Here is a 26,909-nt window from a genome sequence, read left to right on the forward strand (position 1 = left end):
AATCTATGAAGAAACACAAAAGAGTTCTTGAGAAAAACACAAATTATCATTATTGTCAGCACGTAAAAATAGGAGAGCGTGGTCTAGATTAGACTGTAACAAAAAGATTTGTATCTTTCACTTAGTTTCGCTTTTAAGTGCACAAAAAATGAAAATTCATGGAGATGAAATACGCATTGAAGTATGGAAAAATTTTATAGCTGGGTTATATAGAACTATAATAATATAAATTATTGAATAAATTATTTATAGATAAATTCCTACCTACCTATTGTACAAATAAAGATAAGCGATATATAAATTAATTAAGTTTAGGTGAATGGAATAATTTTTGCTTAAGTCGTTATTTTTTAATAAATTGTTTAACACTAAGAGAGACTATTTTGTAGCGATAAAAATAGCGCCCAAAACCAGAGGACAACCTACCGAAACATCATATGTTAAGAATGTGAACGCGTCTTATGCTAATTTTGTCTCTGTTTAACAGGTTAAACGGGCAAGAAATGATTTTCTGTACTATATACAGCCTAAAGTCTCCAGTTCACTCCAGTTTCAATCAAAGTCAAGCTTTAAGTCTTCGCCCTAAACTCACACAGTTATGATTGGCAAAACAAATCCGAAGCACGCCAATTACGCCCATTATGCCCACTAGCCATGCCAATGAGCTGGATAAACATTGCAAGACCAATCATAACCAAAGTCCATTAACCCAGTTACCACCGCAAGAAAAGTGGGTCCTGAGAGCAGACACACCCCAAAGTAAAATATTGCACCCCAAATCACATGCAGCGTTTGTTTAGCTCAGCTGCGGTTAACTACGCTACGGATTTGCTTTACCACGCACATGTGACCGCACCCAAAATAAACCTTGGCGAGTTGCAAAGTCCTTAAAACGAAACGTTTGGGCAGAGCTTGGCATGGCCAACTGACACGGAAACATGGAAAAAGCGAGCGTATGAAATAATTGACTGACTGACTACTTGATTGCCCACAATTTAATGTTGAATATACCCAGTAAGTCCAAGAAAAACTGGCTCTATAGCACATATCTGCCAATTGTTTTAGTCATATGTAATACGATTTTTGAAATGAAAAATTACTATTTATATTTACAACTAACAAAATAAGGGAAGTGGATCCCGTTCCGTATTTAAATAAAGTATAATATGTAGGTGCAAATCGAATTCAATTGTTATTATTAAAACCATTTACCATATAAAAAAATTACATTAATTTCACTTTTCAGTTTTGGGCTATATACAATGATTTCTTTTGACTTGAAACGGCAGAGTATAATCCAAGATTTTGGAAGCAGTTCATTTTACCAGCATCCTTGGCAAAAGAGTAGAAAATCAAACGGGATTAAAATTGATTTTATAGTTAAAAGACATTGATGAAATTCGTGTATATACTTCCTTTTGTAAGATTTTCTCATCGGACATATGGCATAATCTCTAGGATATATATTTACTAGATAAAAAACTTAATTTTAAAAACGATTTCAGATATGTTTTAAAATCTATAAGGGTGCTCAGCTTCCCATCTGTTGAGCGGAGTAAACCCTAATTATATATATAAAATGCAAGTGGTATCGATTCGTTGTCTTCCGTTTTCAGCGAGGTTCGATTCCTTCACTTCGTGCTCAGTTGGAAAATGATAAGCCCACACTGAAGTACGCAAGCGATTGCACAATTTAACAACCTATTTCCAACTCATTTTATATTTATATTCGATTAATATTTATCGTTCGTAACATTTGATTTCTATTTTCTACATCGATGCAGCTCATTTTACAACTGTCTTACAGAGTATCGCAGATTTGAGTATCCTTTTTAGTTGGGATTTAAGTGTGTTTTACGTCAATTTTCTGATGGCTTTTTAATGAGGTCGCTTGAGCTGATATTAGGGCTCACTTAGGGAGATATTTTTCCACTTAGCTGACAAATGCAAAGCAAGTGCGTTTGCACTCAGGCAACTTGTGAATTGATTGCTTTTCGCTAACCAGTCCAATCAGTGTGATGGACCTTTTGGTCCAGAAGTCAATTAACGAGCGTACACAAATTTGCCGTTGATTAGGTCAATTTGACCTTTACCTTGCCGCATCATCCGTTTATTTATTAACAATGACGCAGCAGCAGCAGCCGCAGCCGCAAAAATCGAGAAAGAGAAGAGTGTGCACAGCACAAGAAATCAAAATTCATTGCTAAACATGCCACAGAGTGCACAATAACAAATATTGATGTATGTATATTGTATGTGTACATAGATACATATACATATCTTTATCTGCATCTGCGGACTTGCCCACATCGCGTATCTTGGCCAACAAAGTCGCCACAGCAAAAGCAAAAAACAAAGCATCATATGGCGCCGGCTGATGACAAGCGAACTGTAAACGAGTCGCCAGTGCAAAATTGTTGAAAGAAATCAGGCGATCCAAGAGTTCGGTGAAATGGGGAATCTCAAACTTATAGCTAGACGATGTGACGCAGTACGCCCACTAGTGCATGCAATAAAGATCCGGGTTTGATTCCCACATGGGGAAAAATATGCTAGAGATATGGGAAAAATTTGTGAGGTATAAAAATATATAATACAAGAGAGAGAGGTAGAAGCAAAAGAAGAATAAAATAGTGTGCTGAATAAAAAAAGTACAAGAGTATTGCGATATAGATTGAAAAAATGCAAGAAAAATAATAAATAAGACAAAAAGGATTTAAAAGAGACAGAAAAAACGAGAGACAATGAAACAAGAAAAGAGAAAAAGAAGGATTATTGTAGCAAAAGAAAGAAATCCATAAGAAAATATTGATATCTGCAGAGTTTTTTTCATTATCTGTAGCAGAATTTTAGTCCTAAATATCCTAAAGAACATTAGATTCATAATTAATTAAGTTTTTCAAGAAATTCGACAAATGGCAAATTTTTGTATAACATTGCACCGAACGGTTATGCGAACCCCTACTATAATGCCTTCTTAGTTTCAAATCCATCTATCTATCTGGCATCATCCAATGTCTTTGATATTATCAACAGTATATTCATATTGAACTGTGACTTGTCAATGCGAAATAAGAAAACATGAGTGCAATTGTTCAATTTGTGCAATGATATTGCACATTACATAATCCCTGACCAGTGAGTAAACAATTCTGGGTGGGATTTGCATTCCACTTTGCACTGTTTGCTTTGCCCATGGCATTTGTCATCAGGATGTCTTGCTCGAACGTGGACACCGTGTCATGGCCAAGTTCTCACAGTAAATGTTAAATACAGTCGAATATATTTTCGTCTTCTTGTGCAAATTAGCTGATTGAATTAGCTTGCGTTTAGTTGCCCCCAAAAGTTGTTTTCATCACGCATCTCTCACAGATACAAAAGTATCTGCTTATTGTCAAAGAAACGACGGTTCGAAGAAAGCACCGACAAAGTGACAAATGAGCTCGTTGAACAGATGATGGTGCATTACCGAGGGGCAGCTAAATAGTTTACCAAACTTAAGGGAAAAATCCCAAAGATCCGATCTGAAAAAAGTGTCTCTGAAAGAATTCATGTTAGGAAGTATCTTAAATAATATACTCATTCCGTCTTGCAAATTATCTTATAGAAACACCTGCACCAAAATCTACACCTGCATTCAAGCAGTTTGTATGAATAGAGATAGACTAAGAATATTTTTCAAGATATAACATTCAAGAATCAGCTGATCAACTGTCTTACGTGTTCTGTTAAAAGAAATGGCAATCATATGAATAGAGAAATATTCTTTTGAGAGCTAGGATTTCTTGTAAGTTCAATAAAGTGAAATTCTTTCGTTAGTTTTAAAGAGAACAACTTATACAATTTTATGAAAAATCGCTACAAAGTTTTATCATTATAACTTTAAACTGGCTTGTTATAATAGGAACTGACAAACTTTTTATATTAGGGGAGGTAGCTGTTGCGACTATAAATTCCACAAACTTCTCGATCCACTCAAGCGACGACTGTTTACAGAACTTGCCACCCATTCAATAGCTGCAGCTGTTGCACACATGTTCGAATGATTTGCATTCACTTGGCTTCGCGCTTAATGCTCGATGATATGTTTGTGGATTCCAGTGCCCTTTTGCCCCCTTTCGTTTAGACATCCAAAAAAAATATTCGAGTGCTAATGATGTGTAAAACAGAACACATAACGAGCATTCTTTGGAGGGCATATGCTCGCATATGTCAGGCAGGCTCCAAGTCGACCCGAGTGCCGGTTGAGTGAGAGAAGTGCTGGTCATTAAGATAAGCACGGAAGCGCAAATGATAAGAACTTTTGTTTATACTCAGAATAAACAGCAAACAAGATCAACGTTAATTGGCAACAAAATGGTGTGCGAGCTAAATTGATGCACAGGATAAATGGTAACCATAAAAAGCGGTGATTCGTGAAACTGACAAAAAAGTTTAACGAGGCAAGAACTTATTTTTGAAAGTTAAAAGTAGATGCATATAAACTGAAAGATACACAAAGAACCATTGGTAAGGAAATTAAGCTGGACACAAATTAAATCTTTTAAGTTATTTGAATAAATTCTTTAAAAATTAAACTTTTATAAAAGAATGTAAAGTATTAAGAAATTGGTAAGGAAACAAGGATAAATTAACAAAACACGTTGAATCAGCGGAAAAATAAAAAAAACTCTTGGAATTACATATATATGTATATATATATAATATATATAATATCAAAAATAAAAAAACTGTTTTGTTGCCTAAGACCCCGTTGTTTGGCAAACATAATGTATGCCGTAGGGATAAGCATATAAGAGTTGGCTTAATTTTTGTTAGCTTTGTCGCCTTTTCGCTGCTTATAATTCTCAAGTGGTTATAGTTCAATCTGAGGTTAAGGCCTTCGTGTCGGTAGCAAAGTTTGCTAATGAAAGAACTGTGAGGTTTTTGCAATAGCTAAACAGACAACCTGCTCACTCTAGGTGTTCATTCCTTGTTGTTGTTAGTCGTTATGACTAACATTGACCTCGAACCGGCCAGCTTAATATTTAGTAAAAAGTAGTTTTATGTATGTGAGTGAGTAACTTGTCTGCCAATTCTAATATATCTATTTAGCTAGCACTTTGAGTAGTACTAAGCAGCTTTGAGATACGTCTTACATTTCGCTCTAAACGTTGAGCTTAGCCCTGCAATGAGCTTATTATTTGGCTCGACTTACATAAAGTGCTCAAGTTGGCCGCAACGACACGTACTGAAAGTTCAGAAGAGGCCATAACGTGTCTTGATTGAAATAGAAAAAAAAAATTAACTGGATGCTTGAGTGATTTCTCTTTTGTGCGGGGGGCAAAGCGTGAACGCAGAGATGTCCCAGAGCGAGAGAAAGAGAGACACAGACAATAGAGATATCTTAGAGACGCTGAGTCATACAGACAACTAGAGAGACATTGACCTTGACAAAGCGAAGCGTTAATGGATTCGACTTTGAATGGGCAGGCAGGGCAGAGCGAAACAAGACATGGAAAAACATTGCAGGCATTGCTTCCAACTAGGTGGGCTTTGATTTTGCATGCCAAAGCAGTTGATTTACTTGCACTTTTGACCTTTAAGGCGAATTTTGGTGGACTTGTGTGGCGAAAACTTTTATGTTTTCCTAACTAAATGCTAAACTTTCAACCGCCACTGTGCTGTGCAATGGATTGGCACTAAGTGCACCACATTTATTAGTTTTCCCAGCAGTTTCCCTGGCAAGTTGACCTTCATGGGTGGCAACTCCCACAGCTTCTTGGTGGTATTTTTTTATAGCATGCGTTTATGGTCGTCCTAGCACATATAAAAGTACTTAGAAACAAGCTCTCCCTCTCTTTCTCTCTCTCTCTCTAAACAGCTTCTAGTCATTAAGAGTGCAAACTCAATTTAAGCTTTATCTTACTTTATACCCTGTACCCATTAAATGAGTAAAATGGTTTAATTAGAGTTTTAATATGAAAATAAAGTGTTAAAGAGGTTTACGCAATACTTTACGAGGATATATAATGTCTAGCATATACATTTTTTATATTTGAGTGCATTCGTAAAAATATCAAGTATGCTCCTTCAGGCTAATTTGATTCCTTTAGCAACATTTGCCTCATTAAAATTCAGCCATATTCAGAACTTATTCAATTGCAAGCTGTTGACACAACTTTTCTTCTTGCATTTATTTTTTTCCAAGTTTTAGACAGCTCTTCAAAGGTACATTTAAAACGCAGAAATAATTAGGACACGAATCATTTGAGAGTTAGAAAAACAGACAAATTGCAAAACTAGAGCAGTTGCTGCTTTCGCATACAAGCAAGGTGTTTTTTTTTTTAGAGGGTATCTAATAGTAGTCTCATTTGTTAGTCTCTGCTCTAAGGATGTCACCTGTCGTGTGGTGCTGAAGTGTTAATGAGGCTCGCTCTAATGAATGCCACTGCCAACTGGGCGACCAACTTGTCTTGTCGCCTGGGGCAGAGAGTGCGTTTAATTGTGTCAACTTACCCGCATTATCTGCACCTCACAAGTGGAGGGGGAGGGCTGCACCGCAGCTGGCCTGCAAGACAGGTAGAGAAATCCTTGTAAATTACTGTCATCACTTCGAAAAATCTTTTACTTAAATGTGCCCGCCCTCCGCTCTGGCTTGACCTACTTTATCGCAGCAAGTGGCTGCACAAATTGCGCAACAAATGCCCCGAGGAGCCGGCGAAAACATGAAAAATGCGCAGCTCTTGGGGATGCGAGGGGCCCAAAGGCACCTCAGCGCCCAGTGGTGCGCCCAGAGTGGTATGTGCCATAAACTACGAATGTGTGCTTTACAAGCACGTAAACTGAGTACGTAGTATAGTACAGTTAATGGTATACGGGTCCTTAACTACTTTTAATGCTGGCTTTAAGGGTAATGTGGAATTGTGCAATATGAAGAAATATCTACTCCCTACAGCGACTGCATAAAGTGTAATAAAAGTAAACCTACCGACTAGCAGCTGCTTTAGTGCTTAACTATAGTTAGATACATTTTAATACTTGGAATAAAAATCGTTCAACTTCATTTTTAAACAGATGATTTTTTTTTTTACATTTTAAGATATGTATTTCCTATTATCAAGAGTTCGGTCCCGTTTTACATACATTATTATTTTGCAAATAATGATGCAAAACTTAGGTCCGGTCAAAGTTTACAAAATGTGGAAATTATTATTATTTTACTCCATGAGAAATAAGCACAGGTGTCGACCCACTAAGTCTTCCAAAATCAGATGAGATCCTGAATTCTGATATCAAAACAGATTTTTATAACAAAATTGTGGTTATTTTGAACACTGGGACAAATTTCATTTCATCCTCTTCTTTGTGCTTGTACATTTTTTTTTAGATTTGACATGAGTCTGAATTGATATTAAAAATAAACTCACAATAATACACTTTTTACCAGCATTGAAAATACATTTCATACACTTGTTCAAAATACGGTAAGGCGATTAAAATCAGCGCTAAGTACTTCAGGCTTATCGGTGCTCACTGGTCGCAAGATCAATGCAAAATGTTATTTTCAGAATATTTATTGTATTTATTTAATTTTGATAATTATTTAATAAATGCGTGTTGTCGCTGCGAGGAGTAAAACTAAACTAAGCGCCTTGCTGTTCTTATCAAAAAAATATGTTATAAATGAGGTTCCGTTTATGCCGCCCCCGGGGCATAGAAACAACAATTTCAACTTATCGGACCGACGGCGACAGCGACGCCGATGGCAACTACGACTGCGACGCTGGCGTTGACGCAGACAGAGCTGACAGGCAACACCAGCGACAACGACGACACACAAAACGAAAGTGTTTCACTGTCAAATGTCAGGCCCAATGCGATAAACGACAATTTCTGGAGAGGAAACGCAAATGGACGCGAAAATGTGCGATGACATCATCTCTTCGAAAACGAGAGCAAGTGGAAATGCGTTTAAAGTGCGCACAAATGACCCGAGCTTGACTTTAAAAGCTCAAGCTCTTTTTATAGCTTCAAGTATTACAATATTTTCGAAATGATGAAGTTATTTCCGATCCCAAAGATATACAGTGTAACTTGAACTCGCAATACGCTATTAAAGGCTTTGGAGAAGTTACTTAAGGTTTTACTATTTTGTCAATTTGAAGAACTTCATCTTATATTATTAAAATTTTTATAAAACATGCAATAGTTTATTTGATTAAAGTTGTAAAAACTTATTCGAAATACCCTACTTGGAAAAATTAGTGGGAAAAAGTCTAAAAGTTTTTATGCCATATTGTTGCTGCGGTGCCGCCCGGATCGCTTTACTTTGTTGTAAAGTATGTGGTACGTGTGCTTTAACGGCAATAACTTTTTGAAAAACATTTTTGTTTTCTTAAAATAGTAAAACATTTCGCTCTGATACATGTCAGAATTGATTGAATGCTCTGACCATATCTTAAATGGCTGTCGTAGAAAAAATATTATGTTGTAAAAAACGGACTTATGTCAATGGAGATTTCAATATTATTGAAATCTTCAAATTCCTATACATCAGTATCGCTTGGATCGAAACAACATATTATGAATAGTTGAACACATGTATGTATATTTTAACACAGTTTCTAGATCGTGCGGTTTTAAGATTGAACAGCAACTAATGCAACCACTGAGGGAATTTTATCATCCTACGACAAAAACCAATTACCTATTTAATGCAAAATAAAAAAAATCACCCTCTCTACTTAATCATATTCAGAATTGGCGATGAGCTAAGAGCTCATCTGACTTCAAATATGGTTGGGCATTGTTTAGCAACTATCCCGCCACCTACTTACAAAATCCCCCCCACAAGCAATATAATCGATAAGTATTTGGTTTTTATGGCACACTAATCAAAACAAATAAACACGACGAGAAATCGCGCAGTTGTTTATGTGAAAATAACGACAATTGCAGCGCCTGCTTATGGATTCGCGACTAGCAACAGCTATATGTATCTGATGGATGTGCACCTAGCCGCAGATAGGCAGATAATCAGACAGCTAGATAAACAATAGAGACCGAGATTGCCAGACGGCTGACAACGTCATCATCATTGTCAACGTCAGGAGTTTAATTTATGCCATTTGCCAGATTTATGACGTGGTTCCAGCTAACCCACAACAACTGCACACGTCATTCACTCTTAACATGGCCCAAAACGTTGGCCCCGAATGGCAACTGTAGAAATTGATTTTGACGGGACCTGCTCGTACACACCTGATATTATCTGGCGTGTTGTGGGTAGGCATTTACTATATTTTCAGGGACATGAAAAATCGATGCCTAACAATCTAAATGAACATTTCTCATGCTAATGGATAATTTGGCTTAGTTTCCGTTTTACGATTAAAGGACAACAAAATTGCTTTCGTGTACAGGGTATAATATGCTGGGTATTTAGGCGAGCCCTGACACCAGGCTACAAATAATATGTGAATGCTTTCTAGGTTGTGCTTCGAAATATAAGGAATTATATTCTACTTTAATTTTCTGATATTTCACCTAACTATGCGATTCTCATGATATCAAAAATTCCGATTGCACTCTTTTAGTTGTTTCTTCTTATTTCCGATGCGTACCTTACTGCCCTTCTATGTGATTTTCATGCTTTTAGATTCTTACGGTTTATATTAATATATACATTATATTTACTCGTATTTTTAGTCAAATTGATTAAATTATTTTTAGCCAAATTTATTATATAAGGTTACGGTTCCGTATATTATATTAGTTATGTTATATAGATGTGCTACAGGGTATAATTATATCGGTGCACGGTTCAACCAAATTGACCACCTTATTATGTTCTTGTTATGGAATGTTTACTTGGCACAGTGACACAGACCATTTGCGAGCTGGCATTGAGCCAAAAACTAAAAAAAGGAAAAATAACAAACGACTTAAACCCTAAAAAGAAACCCCTGCACAATATGAATAAAAAACAAGTATATGGTTGAGAAACTGATGCAATTTACAGTGCTGGCTAATTGCAAAGGCCAAGTGGCTAAGGCTTTAATACAATAAGAAAATGTATACATAGCATTCACAAAAATAAATGACTAAATAAATGTGTTAAGTAGTCAAAAGCCATAAACAAATCTGGTGCGAATTTTCATTGCTTTTCATACGCAACGTTGACGCTGACGCAATGCCAACCTCCTTCCCCCCCAACACAGTGTGGAGAGACAGCTGGCTTCCGTTGACCCTGGTCAATAAACTACCGAGCAAATGGGTAGCCAAAAGTAAACATCATAAACGAGAATATGTGTCAATAACGTGTAAGAGGCGTATTTAATGAAAAGCACAAGCAACTCATTAAAAAAATATATACTTAATGCGAGGATACAAAAGATACTCAAATGCCAGTCCACTGGCAACAGTAATTTTGGTATATATCCTTTATCTATTGTGCGCCTGATTAATGACACATAATAAACTTGTGTAGTTCTAATGGATGTGTTTTTTTTTTGCCAAAAGACAACATGAAATACGAACAAAGAAGGATCTAACAAATAAATAATGGCCAGGAAAGCACTTTGAATATAAATGGCCAAACCAAAAATTGCGCTTTAGGAAAACTAAACGAAACTAAATGATGATAAGAAAGATTATCCGTAGATAACGTTGTCTAAAACTATAGCTATTGTATTATATTATATAAGATATTTATAAATAAAATAATATATCTATAACCGTGGTTATTTAGGAACTTTACAGTAGATACTTGTAGATTCTTGTCTCCAAATGTTCATTACCTAGTGGAAACCTTTTGAAAACCAACCCTTTGTACCCAGTATCAGATAATGCTGCCTGTGTTTCACTTCCATCGCGGAAATTGCAAAAGATATAAATTATTGATAGCAAAAGCCAAGCGTACTAAATATTTTGTTTACATTAAATGAATTAAATGTTTGCCGCTTTTATGAATATGAGCAGTGGGTATGAACTTTAGATTGCCTACGCTACAAATTCTCGAGCTTTGTTTACATTTCTCGCTGATAAGTTAGCCTTTGGCTCCCCCACAACCACTGAGGATGGAGGTATTAGTCTGATAAGCGTTCGGCTTTCTGTTTATGTGGGTTTAATTATAGTCGACAGTGGCATAATGAAAGTGTACAAAGTGGCTGTGTGGTTGGTTTGTCAGGTTATCAGTGGTTGCGTACACGGAACCCATAAAAATAATAAAAAATATATAAATATAATGTAGTGGGTGCACAATGATTGATTTTACCAATGTACGCTCATGGCATTGAGGTTCAAGTTTAATGACTTGGGAACAGCACATGGGCATTGTACTAACAAGTTGTTGCGATTAGATATTGTAAATATTATCTATGATTTGATATGATAGCTCTTGTCTCCTCACACCCACAATTAAATTAATTTCCAAAGGTTTGGTAATTTGAATTCTACATTGATAACTAATGTGCGTGTGAAATGTCCCTTAGCACTTGGTTTGGCCTCCTGTTAAATTTATCATTTAGTTTGTAAGTTATAATTTGAAATTTATTGCATTCGCATTAAGTTGAATGTGGAATGTCCCTTAGCACTTGGTTTGGCTTCCTGTTAAATTTCACATTTAGTTTGTAAGTTCTAATTTAAAATTTATTGCATTCGCATTAATACCGTGACTTTCGAAATTTTACAACTTAGTCTAATAGTGTTTGATTTATCCTCCAATTAAATTTAACATATGAATTTTATTTTCATCACGTTCTTATTAAATATATAGACTATATGCTTGAAAAATCGTATTTGCTTTATCCTCCGGTTAAATTTTACATTTGCAAACAAGTTCATTGTAATTTTATAACACCTTCATTTAAAAAGAAAAACTGTGGAAACTAATATACGTATATATATATTTAACAACTAGCTACCGCGCAAAGTGTCCACTCGTAGACAATAAATGTGAAAAAAAAACAGAAACAAACATTTGCCGCATACATTGCGCCATGTATTATTAACGTCCTCTGACGTTGTCGAGCCAACTGCTGCTCCTATAATTGCCCGCTTGTCCTGGTCTAAATAAAGAATGCATATTGCGTGACCGAGAGCGCGGGTCCAGAGAGCTGGGGTTAACTGTGCTTTAATTGACACGACATTTTGAAATTTTTCATTGTTGGGCGTAGAACGCCCACACGCGACTGGTCAGAGCTAACAACAACTGTAAAATGAACACGAAATGGCAACTATTTATACATAAATGTGGAAAAATCGATAAATTACGGAGTAGCATTAGATAAACTTGAAATGACTGACTGAAAATAAAAATTAAAAACGTTATTTCCGCCTGAGATTCCGCCCAAAAAGGTCACACATAGACGCAGCGCTGCCCCTTTCGAGGTTGCATAAACATCCGCCCCGGGAGACGCGCTCAATCGGCTGACCAGTGCCTCGCATACATGCAACAAATTAAAATGGAAATCTTGAGTGGGTGGAGGTGGCTAATGGCTGGGCTAGGGGCAGGCGGTAGGGTGCTCTCTTGGAGCTGTCGTAGTCGGCTTTAATATCTTTCTGTATTTTGTTGTCTCGCTGTTGTCATGTGTACGTGACATGAAATAAAAATTGCTTTCCCGTATTTTTTTTTTTCGTTTTTCGCTTTTTTTTTTATTTGTTTCAATTTTTTACTTTTGATTTTCATTTCGATTGCAGCTGAGAAACGCGCAGGCACGTCTGCAATTTAATGTGCTGCTCTGCGCATTGTCTGGCCCTTTTGCTGTATGCTTCTCGAGCCACGCCCTCTAATGGCTAGAAACGAGCTGAACAGATGCCCGGGAATAAAGGATTGCGGCATATGTGTATCATGTAAACTAATACCTGTAGAGTGTGTTCTTTGCTTTTACAGGAAAAGCGGGAACGTTATAAAAAACTATTAACAGGCACTGGGAAATGTAAAGCTGTTTCCACAATGGCCGCCACAAGTAAGACTTTTTCGATGGAATGGTTGACAATGTAGCAGAAAATTAATTTCAAAGGTGATGGAAAATGTGTGGTAAATTCAAATGAAGATTATGTGAGTTTAATTTTTTAATTTAAAAATTAAATTGTGTTTAAATAGGTTAATTCTGAACTCTTGTTTTATAAATCAATATCATTTTATTTCAAATAATTATCAAATCATCAAGTCATTAGCCAAATTGATTAATTAATATTATAAAACGCAACGCTCTATACTCGATAAATTCAACACCCGAATTCGCGATCTTCCCGCTGTGCAAAAAAATATACTCTGTAGTGAAATGCAGAATAAAAAATAAAATTAGATTTGTTGCGTGGAGCGGGCGAGAACTGTATTTCAAAAAGCATATTCAATTTTCGTCACCGAAAGAGTTAACTAATTTCACCTGAACTAACTGCCTTTAACTAATTGATTATTGAGTGCAAACTGTCCCCCATAAATTCAATCTAGATATTGTCCAACCGGGTACAAACACATGTTTGTATGTATATATAGATATGGTATTATTTATATATAAGCCTTGCACAGTGTGCTTTTGCGGGACTGAATCATTATGAGTTTATGATAGCATTTTTAAAGCTATCGTTTAGATTTGCGTGGTACAGAGCAGACATGGAGTTCTACAATTCTTGTGAATCATGGTCTATGTATAGTCATCATAAGATGATTGCAGCAGCCGCCAAATGAACGATGCCGCATCTTGCTTCTAAACAACAATGTTAAAATCTATGTGAACTATAAGTAAAATGCAAAAAAATTAGTCATCTTAAGTATTTTAGTTAGAACCGAAGAACGAATGTTTTTGTGGGATGCAGAATTTCAGATAAACATTTTATCAACTTAAGCAAATAACTAAAGAATATATAAAGAGTATATAAAAGATTAAATAAGTCATATTGTTATCCCAATCCAATGGGAAGCAAGATAAAGATTATTGCAGTCGCATACAATCGACTGCACAATACTCTGTTCACACAAACCGATTGAAAGGAGTTTTCATTGTAGGCATAGTCGAAAGTGACTTTAAAACTGTAAAATGTTGTGGGAGCAAGAGTGGGTGTGGCAAAAATAATTGCAATCTTCAAAGAAGATTGTCATATCCAACTACAAAACTGTAGAAGCAGCCAGCCACACAGTCTGATTTTGTATACCCTAGTACTCATCCGAGGTTTGGTGTCTCTTGTTTCAATAAAAACGGTAAATATATTGACAACTTTGTAGACAGAGTTTAATGAACCCAATTAGTCATTTATTAAATGATATAGCAATTAAATCTGAGAATATTATTTCTTATATGACGGATCTAATAGCTTTGAAGAACTATTTTCTAACGCTACATATCCACATATATCTTTCTCCTCCAAAAGTAATTTCAGTTATATTTCGAATTCATATATAACACATTTTGGTTATCATATGTTATTAATCGATACGAAAGAAACTCTTTCGCATAATATCCGTCTATTTGTTTTCTTTTAAGACTATCTAGCATAGTCTGCACCTAAAATACTATCTTATCTCAGAGGAAATACGCTACTACGTTGTTTTTCAATACCTATAACCGATGATGTGTGAGGTAAGGGTATATTGATATATTAAAGGGTATATCACATTGAGTTCATTAAAAGAAATTCCTCAGAAACGCTCGATTTAATTCACGCTGGCGCTTCCAGTCACGGGTTTATCTCTTCTTTGTTTAGCTTTTCGAAAGGAATGTGTGCGCGCTTTTTCATGGGAAATTCCCCGCTGCGGCATTTTCCAGGCGAGCGCAAAAATGTAAATATTGCAATTATTTATGTGATATTTCTCTTTTCATATACATACGTATGTTTCTACTATATGTCGAGTAGCTACTTTTTTCTCTTTTCCCTTCAATGATTCAATCGTGCGGCCGTAAATGTCAGAAATTCTTACGCTCGGCATGCGGAAACGTGTTGGGGCAAACGCGTCGTATGCGCAATATATTTGGGTCAGCATGCAAATAGATCACCCACAGAGACAAACATCGAAATAGAAACTGCGCTAAATTGCGGCTAAGATTCGAGTTTTCTCTTGCCTAGTTGATTTTCGAATTCGAAATTTATGCACATTCCATGGCCGCCAGCTGTGCAAAACAAATAACATAACAAATTAATATTTGTGTAGCGCATAAAACAATTACCGAAAAGATTTTAATGAGTGCGACTTGTTAATTAACAGATGCCAGGCGAAGCATGAAGGTTTCTCGTCCACAGCCCCTTTAAGAAATTTCTCAATAGCAAAAGTGTCTCAAGTGTAACCGCATTTCGAAAATGTCTTTTGTAAAACATCGTCGAGCAAGAAAGTAAACACCTTTCAAAACAAAAGCAACCGCCATTAAACAAGTCGCTGCTATAGATATGAACAGGTACAAATGAGTTTTGTGTAAATACTCGTACTTAATATTAATTAGCTTGGCTGAGTCATCTGACCGATACGTAGACGTGTGTATAGCCCGTGCTCTAGCTGATTTCTGCAAAAATAATATCGCATTTTGAAAGGGGGCTCCGCAATATAATTAATGTCTTGTCAATGCGTCACCCATCCACAAGTATTACAGGTCAAAATTCTTATCAACCCAAAAAATTTTACCCTTGCCCAAAATATGTTATTGGATCCGTATCTATTTGTTGTTCAAGTCAAATATTTAATGTTTTTTGGTGCAAATATAATCTCTTCTTTTTGTTGCAAACCTTATCAAGTTATAAAATATTATTATACAAATAATCTACAATTTACAACCAAAACATGTCGCAGAAAATTTGACATTTTATGATGAAAAAGGTTCGAAATTAAATATATTATCAGGGAATTTAAGCAAGAATGCTCTTAGAAGTTCTTACTTAATTTTATGAATTAGGTAAAAACTGAATGAGGAAAAAACTTTAACCACGGTATATAACAATGATGTAATAACAAGAACAAGTGGAAAACTTTACAGCAAACAACAAAAGTACTTAAAGTTAATTGAATATCGATCTGAAACGAAATCGATGTATACATTTTTAAGCAAACATCTATTAGGTTTAAGCCCTGCATTTTTTATGTAGAAAAAAAGGAAACTTTGGAAAATAGAAAACAAAAAAGGAAGTGGAAAAAAATCACAACAAACTTGCAATCAAAAATATTGCTTGAATCAACAAAATTGAATGGAACAATAATTATCTAAGCCCTTAAAGAATAATATTAAAAATTCAGAAACTTTGTTAGTTTATCGTATGATAGGCTTATCAAATTTTTTAAATGGAACGGTGATTCCGTATATGTTTAATTTTCTATAAACAAAAATCCCAGTAGCTTTAAATTTACATGTACAATTTATCTTGCCAACATTTTGAACCCAAGGCATGCACTTACAGTCGTTATGCAGAGCGTCAAACGGCGTGTGGCGATAAAAAGTGAAAGAAAAAAAAACTAACAACAGCCCCACACAATCAAATAGCAAACAAAAGCCCCAAAAGGCCTTGAACGACCTTGGGCTTGGAGAGGAAGTGAGCGGATAAAGAGAAACACGACGGAAACTAGTTGCTGGGTGCGTTTTTAATGATGAAATACGAGACTTACATGGCGCAGTTTAACAAAAGAGAATCGCATTCTAAATTCTTACCTGCAATGAGAAAAACATAAGGAAAAAGCACTTTAATAATTTTGTTAGGTTTTTGTATAAATATACTTAAAGTACAGGTGAATTTATGTGACGCGGCTTTAATTGAGCCATGTAAAGTGCTTGAAAAACCGCGACCGCAGCTTTTCCCCCACACGAGTCACAGTTGCAGGCCACAAATCATGTGAGTGCCAGGGCCAGGGGCAGTGTGTGGAGGTGTCTTTATAGTATGCGTAACTAAATAAATTTGTCTTGTGCACAGACAACAACAACAGTAGCAACAATAACAACAACAACAGTAGCACACAGTGGCTGTTGGTGCAATGCATTTAGCTCGTGTGCTCATAAATTGTACTTGAATCGCCTTTGTTGTCGCTCGCAACGTGTTGCAAATGCACATAAAGCGGACTTGTAGTGCTTATGAGCAATGAGCAATGACTGCGACTTCAACTGCAAACTGCGACTCTGTCACTGTAACTGCGACTGCCAGCGAGTACCCGAGTGCAAACAAAGCGATGTGTGAGTGAGAGAATTAATGGGCGAGTGCTTTTGATGGGTTCATCGATCTAAAATATATTTGCATGCAAATTGATCAAAGTAAGTGACAGCTATTGCTATTTATATAGAATAAAATGTAGCATATGAGAAACTAGAAGACCTTAACAGCAATTTAAAATTACATTTGTGTTGGCGAAGTTTAAATACCCTTGTAATATATAAGCTGTTTGTACAAAGTATAAATATTTCCCATAATGCAAACTCTGAGAAAACGCGACTAGGTGTTCCGATTTAACCAACTGCGAAGTTATATAAGCCTCTGCAGGGGAGGGGCATAAAACTACATCAGAGGCAATTATATTAATACTTTCGAAAGAAATACAAAGCTGTTCCCTCTAGACGCAACTCGAAAATAAATATTTTGACCTTTTCGGCGAAGTTAACAACGACTTGCGCATGAGTCAGACGTCATTTGTGTATAAATGGCTCCTGCTAATTCCCTGGATGTTCTATTAATTAAAGCACTGGCCGCAAAAGCCCACAACAAAACCATAAAAACTAACCACATATACTATATTGTAAATAGTTCGCGTCTAGACAAATAAAAAAAAAGCTGCTGACTGCAAAACGTGCAAAAACACGCAAAAAAAAAATACAACAAAACAAAGAAAAAAGAAATTAACGCAACATGCGATAATTAATAATAAAAAATAAGCAGGCAAATGTCTTATAGTTAAAGCAAACACTCCGCTCAAAAAATGAGGCTAATTCGACTGCGCTGAGGCAGCATAATATTTAAAAGTTTATAAATCTACATTTAAGTACACGCTTTTTACAATTGTTCACTTAATATTTTATTTATAAGTGAATTTTGGAAATGCAGCAGCAGCAGCTATATTATCGAGGGCTTTTACATATGCATCTGTACGCTCACACATGCCATTTAAAAAAAACACAGAAAAAACATTAAATATAATTAAAACAAAAGCAACTCCCCAGAGTCAGGGAAAATAAATGAAAATGAAATGTGGCATCAACACGCGAATTTCGGTGCAATGTGCGTGCAGCATTTTTAATACTCTTGCTTTCATGTGAGCTTCAGCCTATTAAAAACTAGCCCAAATTGCAGACTGTACAAATAATTATACAGCTGGCGCCAAATGAAACATGTACTTTTTTAAAATTACTTTTGTTTTTTTTTTTAAATAAAATAAAAATTGTTTAAAATAATTGTTTTGTGAAATTTTCTGTAATTGCCGTATATTTCTGAAACATTAAAATTAGCTCTCTTGCAATTTTAAATCTGTCTGAAATACGAGTTAGAATTTGAAGCAGAAATTTTCTATAATTGCCATATATTTCTAAACCTAGCTCTTTTGCAATTTTAAATCTGTCTGAAATACGAGTTAGAATTTGTAGCACCAGGCAGTCTGTATTCCAGATATAATAAACAGATTTTTAAATCTAATAAACGTTTGATTTTAAAAATTCTTATAATTGGTTAAATTAATTTAAAATTTATATCTTTTTGAAGCTGAAGAGTCCTGTTTAGCGAGTGTGTACTATAAAAAGTACCTATAATTGTGAATTGTAAGTTGCTTCAGCTGTGTTAAAACTCAATCAGTATTTCTCCTGTTAATTGAAGTCTTTTTGAAACACGCAGCACAAACGAAACTTTAGAGCAGTTCCTATGAAAACACGAATTATGACAAGTATTTGTAAAGCTCAATTAAGCTAAGCCTGTTGCTGCGCCAGTTCCAGGTGAACCTATTCTGGATCAAATCGAAGCATTCATGAATAAATGAACAGCCAGGCAGACAAGCATCCAATTCAAAAAAAAAAAAGTTATTGAAAGGAATCTATCGAACTGGAAATATGTAGCTACAGCACTTGGTGTGGCATTTGAGCAGCGGCTGTTGCAGATACAAATAGTCAGCTGTCAGCTTCGCTGATGATGAAGTCATTTGCACTGACGTTCAATGACTCGAGCTGAGTGTGGCGCACATGTGCGTCGAATATATATATATATATATATATATATATATATGCATACATACATCTGAACCGACTTTTGCCTTATGTTTAATTCTGCTTTTATTGCTAGGCACTTTTGCAAGTTCCACATATTTGGCAAAAACCCATTTGATTTGCGCAGAGAGCAAATAATAAAATTGAATTTGCATTTAGCCAAATGGCAATTTGAATTTCCGCTTTGTTTGCTTTTCACGTTGAGAAAAAGAAAACAACAAAGTTATATGTTGATTATGAATTATTATTTTTTGTGAGTAGCATGTAGCATTTAAGGAGCCCATAAATTATACGGACATCAATGGAATTTTCTTTGTTTAAATTCGATTCCGTGGAAATTCGAATGATCAACATTTTCCTTTCAAGCATTCTGTTTGCTTTTCATACAAATCCCATTAAAATTTAATTAGACATGCGCAATACCTGAAATTTATTACATTTATTACTGCTTATTACCTGAAATGTTCGTTCAATTCAGAGTTTTTGTTTTGATATGGCAAGTCAATTATACGTGTAATTGCGATTGTATTGTTAAAAGGAATTTCAATAAGAAGTACATTAAACGAAATTAAAAGTTAATATAATTTTGAGCAAAATATTGAAACACCGACAGGCGTAAGCTTCAAACAGAGTAATTACATTTTGTGCTCAAATTAAGATTTAAATTTGAGTCAGTTTGAAGCCCAACAATATTTCACAGTGAACTTAATTATTCACATATATGATCTTTTAAAGTACTTGAATTTTATTTGCTTAGCTTTAAGCGTTTGAATTGAACAGCAGCAGATTTTTCATATCTGAAGTAGCCCTTCAAATGTGTCAAAGCAACAGAATATTGTTCGTGATTCGTCTGGCGTCAAGTGCAATTAAAAAATGATCAAAAACAATTGTGTATACAGAGAAAAAAAATTGAACAAGCAACAAAACAAAAAACCTCGACAACTAATGATTAAATAAAAAAAAAATGGACTCAAATGTTTTACTAATAAATAATCGAATGGTATATACCCTGTAGACAGCTATAAATGCAGTTATATATTGCGCTTAACTTTGCTTTAATATTTATATACAGATGATAAATAAAATGTAAGATAAATGCTCAAATGTAAGTTAAATAAAGCTATAATCAGTTTTTTGAAAATATTAGCTCAATTATGCTTTTAACGTATGAAATAAATATATTTTATGGTAACCATACATTTGTTGTTGTTGATATATTACAGGGTATATTTAATATACAAACATATACTAAAATAAAAACATGCGCAACTTGTGTGTCGTAATGTTTAATCGAACACATACACACACACGCACACGGTTACATCCGTATACTATATAGTATTTAGTATATGGCTGACTTATGCAAGCCACATATATATATATATATATAACTCAATAAAACCGAGTTTTAAACACGGCGTCAGCTTGGCAACACGACACAAAACGCGATAAATTCTAATTGCGTCACGAGCCAGCCTCGAGCCAAAGTTGAGTTTTGTTGTTGTTGTTGTTGGCAGTTCCAATGGCAGCAGGCGACGCACATGGCGTATGCTTAATCTCGGCTCGTGTCCAGGCTAATTGTGGCTGTATCTAAGCAAACTAGCCGGCACTTTGGGTGGCTTTTCGGAGCGAGCGAGAGAGAGAGAGAGAGGGAGAGAAAGATACTTGAGCTGCCCCACTTGACATATATATGCCCAATATGACATAACCAGTTACAGTCTGTTTGTTGTCAATCATTTGCTGCATTTCGCAATAGTTTTTGCTTGATTTCAATTTTTTTTCTCATTTTTTTCTACTTTGCAATTGAATTTGATATAAAAGCTGAAATTTGTGATATCAAGTGATGCGACTAAAATGATTTTGATTGGACTGTTGTAAATGTGTGATGTGTATGTGAGTGTGAGTGTGTGTGTGTGTGTGTGTGTGTGTGTGTGGGCGACTTTTCAGGCACAGTAAGTGTGTCAAGATTTCGCCATAAATCAGTCGCAGACGTTTTGGTTTGCATCGCATCGCAATGGGTTTATTAATGATCTATTGTGCAGTCTTTTGTAGCACGAGTAAAAGTTTTGTTTTTTTTATTTTTATTTCTGTTTTAGCTAAACGCCCAGTAATTAGACAAAGGCCTCTGGAGGCTGTCTAACCCCTCAAGGCAGTCGTGATTTATTTTTTTGTAATACTTGCATTTCGTATTTGTTTTACATTCGAAAGTTACGTTATGCTTTTTTCTTAATGTTATTATTTCGTTATGTAATTTTTGGAAATTGTGCAATCGAGTTTAGCTAATGTTAAATTGGGGAAAAGGCGAAAAAGCATTTAGAATTAACATGGAGACGAACAAAATGATTTCAATTGGGAATTATGAAGTGGCAAAATGCAAAGAATTATAAATTGAAAATGTTTTAGATTACAATAGAAAAAGGTTATTAATAGCTAGGTCTAAATATGATAAAACATTTGATTGCTACAGAACTTCGCTTTGGTTTGACAATTGAACTGATTCCAACATCAGCCCATTGTAATTTAAGTGGAATAAATTCGTGTTGATTATAAGGTTTTTTTTTAATAAAGGAGGTAGATTACCTCAATCTTTTAGATTTAAATTAATATACTCGCGTATTATATACAGCTTTGCCAGATGTTCGTTTTTTCCTTTAGCTTTCCACCAATTGAAAATGAATTTAAAGTCAAATTTTCCGTCCATTTTGCTCATTTAAAGCCAAAGATAAGTTTCGCTTGTATAACCTTTGAACTCTGTTTTCCTTTTGAGAAAAAATTGAATTTTCAAAGAAATATTCATAAATATACCTAAAAATATGAAACTGTCAGCTTAATATATAAACATATATCTTTAAAATAGCAGGTACATCTACTTTGTTTCAATTTTTCTTTTGTTTTATGACAAAAAACCAATTGATTAATAATCATTGACAAGCGACTTATCTAAAGTACTTCTCACACAGACACATTCATAACTATTTAATAGGTACAAATGGACTGAAGAAAATTTTCAAATAATTTATATTTATGACGCTGTCTTCAACTTGCACTTGAAAATGGGCAACAGTAAAAACAAAACTAAAAAAAAAAAGTAGATAAAGCATAACACAAAACACAGTGTACAATAGGTAAAGACAAGAAACAAAATGAAGACGTAATGCAAGCACCTTGATAATGAACGATAATGAATATATTACATGGCCCATGGCCACGGAATTTACTTGGGACAGCAAAAGAAATCCAACTGAAGTGGGATATGGACATGGACATGATTGATGCACAACATAGGCTCCAAAAATAATAACAAAAAAATATATATAAAAAAAAAAAAAAAACAGCGGAAAGATAATTGAGCCGAGGAGCAGTCAAATTGAACTGAACTAATGGGCACTTGAGTGCCGCGGAAGTCGTGGAGCGCTACTTTGCCAAGTTATTGAACTTTGCTTTTAAAATTAACAGTCTGCTGGGCTTTAATGCTAAAAGAAACACAAAAAAATAATAACTAAATATAAAGTTAACGCGCAATAAACAAATATTTATTAGCAACTGTGCAAATATGCTGCAGCTTGCCTGCCTAAACGATCGCACGCATCGAAAATGTGAAGGGTGCACAGGAAATTCCACGAACTTGCGTTCACAAACATTGATTTTTAACCGTTTACGCAAATCAAACAAAGGCTTTCAGCGAAACATCTTTCGATCTGAAGATTACCTTGTAGAGAATATAATAATTCTGGCATGATATGAGTAACGTATAAAAGGAGACATCTCCGACCCCATAAAGTATATATATTTAAGATCAGCATCAACTGTCGAGTTGATATAGCCATGCCAGTCTGTTCGTCTGTTTTTATGCGGATCGGACCGCTATATCATAGGTTCTTGTACAGAAAAAAATTGAACATAATTCTGCAAATTCAACATCGAATCACTATATTTATACAGCTGCCTATATAGCTGTCATAGGAACGATTGGTTTACGAGCTTCACTGTTCTTTTATATATGCAAAACCGTAAAGTAAATGTCTACAAGGGTATTAAGTTTTTGACATGTTGAAGATATACGTACTATATTGGTAATAAAATATTTTGCGAAAAAAGTTAAGCTCATTAAAATAAATATAAGCTTTAATACAAAGTCCAAAAAGTTGGTGTTAATAAAAAGCCGTTTTGATCTTTTTATAAACAGTTTCATATTATTTTTTCTATCATTTTAATTTATTTGTGTATTCATGAATTGGTTGGCTTCCCTTAAACAATGTGATAAAAAAAAACTACATTAATTTATAAAATGATATGGAACTGGAATCGTTTTGGGGGTTTGTCGCTTTTAATTTATTTAATCCAAAGAGCCTGCAGGCAAAGAAACTTTTCATATACAATTGTGAGTGCGCATTTTAGTTAAGTTACAAAAAGTTGCCTGGATTTAATAAATAATAAATTTTCAGATTCAACCAATATTTAATAATATTAAACTCCAAAAAATGAATTTGCGTAATTTAATAACATGAAAGTAAATGTAAATATGGAAATGTAAATTAAGTAGTACAAGAAATTAAATTTTAATTGAAGCCCGACACTTGTTTCATTAAATATTAAGTTGTCACAATTTGTGTTTCCTTTGTTTTCTTTTCAGTCAATAAAAAAATTACCTTTAACATTGTTTTCTACTCAATACCTTTGGGAGCCACCCTTAAAGCTATTATATTTCAGGAATGTGAACTCAAAACCCAATTTCGCTACACTTATTATCAACATTGTTGTTAAGTTCGCTTTAGTTGAAAAATTGCACAATTCGCTGTCTCAACATTTTGTAGTTACAATTTTTTTGCGCAAATTGCATTGAACGAAAAAATACTGTGAAGACATGCAAAAAATTGTATCATTAGCTCAGCAAATATTTGCGATTACAGTTTATGAGGTCGCGAGTAGAGCGGAGACGGGGGCGGGTAATTGTAAAAATGTTTTGCACTAAAATCGGTGCCAGAAATCGACGCTGACATAAAAAATATAAAAAAAAACGGCAAACAAACAAGCGGCTGAATACAACAATATAAAAATTTCAAAATATATTATTGGACAGATAATAATAACAAAGATAATAATAACCATAAGGAAATACAACAATAGTAACATTATTGTGGGCTTTGAGTATTGTGCGATTGAACAATAGAATTGGGCGGTAAAATTTAGTGCAAGGCAATTTTTGACTGTCATTCACAAAGGTAATGTAAAAATAGAATAATAAAAAGAAAAATAAACACAAAAAATTATGATCTTGATACATGCTAAAAATGTACTTTTAGAAAATTGAGGTGTGAAGTAAAGTGGGGATAATATGTTCAGGCAGAGAGCTGGTCTCTAAAAGTATGTATGTGTTTTATCCTACTATGTACACTTTGGAATGCCTAAAAGTTATGAGCTTTAAATAACGCAAATCTCTTGCTCAAATGAAAGTATTTCAAATTAATTTTACCACACTCTGCTGCCCCTGCGAGGCAGACAACACATTGATACGTTCAAAATGAAATTGTCTTGTCGGCTTTTAATCTGCCACAAATTAATTGCCATTTTTGCCATTTGGCTGACAATTGTTTCAAGTTTATTTCTTTTTTGTACTTCAGCTTTCTACAATTTTCACTTCAAGAAGAGCAGAAGAAATCAGCTCACATTTACAGACACAAAACTTGTTCTGCCTTCAGATTTCGCTAATGAAAATGAAACCCACACACACATCGATTCCACATTCTCTGCACTTAACTGGCACGTGATTAAACCAGACGCTGGAAAAATCATCTTAATTTCTGGAAAAGTAATGCCTCAAAAGATGCGCCGCGTGTAAATTTAGAAACTCTGACATCATAATAAATTTCACAAAGAAAAAAACACAAAATGAAACGACAAAGTTCGAAATTGAATTTATGACACAGTTGCAAGAATTTCCATTCCCCATTCCCCATGCAACAGGAACTGGGGGCGGGGGGAATGTGCTCGGATTTGGGTCTTAATTGTTTGTGTGTGGGTTGTGTGCGCGTGTGTGTGTGCTTATTGAAAGCCAATATCAATTAAAGGCGCTGGAATTTTGGATTGCCTCCATGTAAGCCACACGGAAGTCAACAACGAATGCATTAGGCAGTCGCAGTCGCCTAATGTTCTATTTTTGCTGTTTACTCAGTGACAAATCGTCTGCGCAAGAGAATCAAATTTGTCTACAAATATTTATTTAAGTAAAGTCAAGTTTATTTGTTGGACAATATACTTTGAAGATGATGTCGAAATTATATTAGTGTCATAACTATGTGAACATAAGAGCCTAAAGAGAATAGATATAATACAAATATAATAGCTATTTTCCAATAATTATAAAAATTTATACCTTAAATATATATATTTTTTTAATTGTATAAACAATAAAGAAAAAATATAAAAATAGAAGAAAATTCTATGTATATATTATTTTGTATAGCCTGAGCCCATTGCAAATGTGTATAAAGGGTATAATGGTTTTTAGCAAATGTATGTAACAGGCAGAAGGAAGCATATCCGAGCCCATAAGGTATATATATTATAGATCAGCATCAATATTTGAGTCAATCTAACCAAATCCGCCTATCCGTCCGTCCGTATGTATGAATGCAAGGCCTTGCATGTAGGTCCTCCCAGTGCCCGTTGGCCCGCGAAGTACGAGTTTGTTTCCCATAGTCGATAATTTGCCTCATTTCCAAGCAGTCGATAAAAATCAATATCGAATTCGTATTTTTTGAGCAAATTTCCTTGAATTTGATTGCTTGAAACCCAAATTTTACATGTAGCTTCTAAAATAGTATATAAAACCCATTGCTCTATGGGCTGCATTGCTGCAGTTGGTGTTGGTAGAAGAAGGTTCAGGGTATCTTCTAGTCGATCACTAACGACTAGAGCTCCTTTACTTGCTTTAATAATAAAAGTGTGTGGTTAATATGTAGACACAATATCTAGTTAAGAGATGTATATTTCTGGTAATTATAATGGAGCATTCAAAGCAAAAGACCTATAACTCAAACCTAAAAAACACCCAAAACTAGTCGGTTTTCAAATACCTGTTGATTAATAGACATTTAGCTATGCTTGCACTCAAAATGTACCAATTTATGTTGATTTAATTTATGCCAAATTATTTATGCTGCATTGTAAAAAGTCAGCGCCTGCACTTGAAGCGTCTCTCAAGCGTTAATATAATTTTCTATTTTTTTTTTCAATTCCTGTAACCATTGGAACAGCTTTGAGTTGGGCTGACAGGTTGTTGCCTGGCATATTAAAACGCTGTCATTTGCGATTGTTGAGTGACGAGGTGATTGGACGAGTGTTAAGGCGAGTAATTATCAATGTAAATTACATGTAATATTGATGAGCATATTGGCATTTTAATTGGTATTTGTCACAAACATTTGATTTGGATGTAAGAATGAAATTTAAGCAAAAATATTCTAAGAAGCGAAAATAATTTTTTTTCTCAATAAATCTTTAGATAATCAGCTAAGCAAGAAACCAGTTAAAAATTGAAAACCAGTTCGTTTTTATTTCGCTTTATCAGCAAAGATGTAAATGAAATTCGGCTCTCAAAAAGACCAAAAAATGTTAAGTTATATTATCTAATCAAATCTAAATATTTAAGAGATAAACAGTTTTATTTTTATTCTTTATAAATGTTAAAAAAAAAATTTTTTTCAAAACCTGTTCGTCATATTTAGAACGTAGCCAACTTTTCAGCTGTAAGTCGAAATTCGGCTTTATTTA

General features: G+C 34.7%; 1 protein-coding gene across 3 annotated transcripts in view; it reads right to left on the minus strand.

Annotated features, from left to right (window-relative positions):
- LOC135439156 (early estrogen-induced gene 1 protein) overlaps nt 1-26,909 on the minus strand; it is a 53,497-nt gene that overhangs the window by 11,936 nt on the left and 14,652 nt on the right. The window contains exon 3 of one of the 3 annotated variants that reach the window (XM_064697798.1): nt 6,499-6,550. The exons of the other annotated variants lie outside the window; for them this stretch is intronic. The gene's annotated coding sequence lies outside the window, so the exon portion shown is untranslated. The remainder of the gene's footprint in view (nt 1-6,498; nt 6,551-26,909) is intronic. 3 annotated transcript variants of the gene reach the window in all.

The sequence above is a fragment of the Drosophila montana genome, unplaced genomic scaffold, assembly GCF_035044405.1.
Source record: "Drosophila montana isolate Dmon_TW-CO22-7 unplaced genomic scaffold, ASM3504440v1 contig_402_1, whole genome shotgun sequence".
In the NCBI taxonomy this organism is placed as follows: Eukaryota; Metazoa; Arthropoda; class Insecta; order Diptera; family Drosophilidae; genus Drosophila; species Drosophila montana.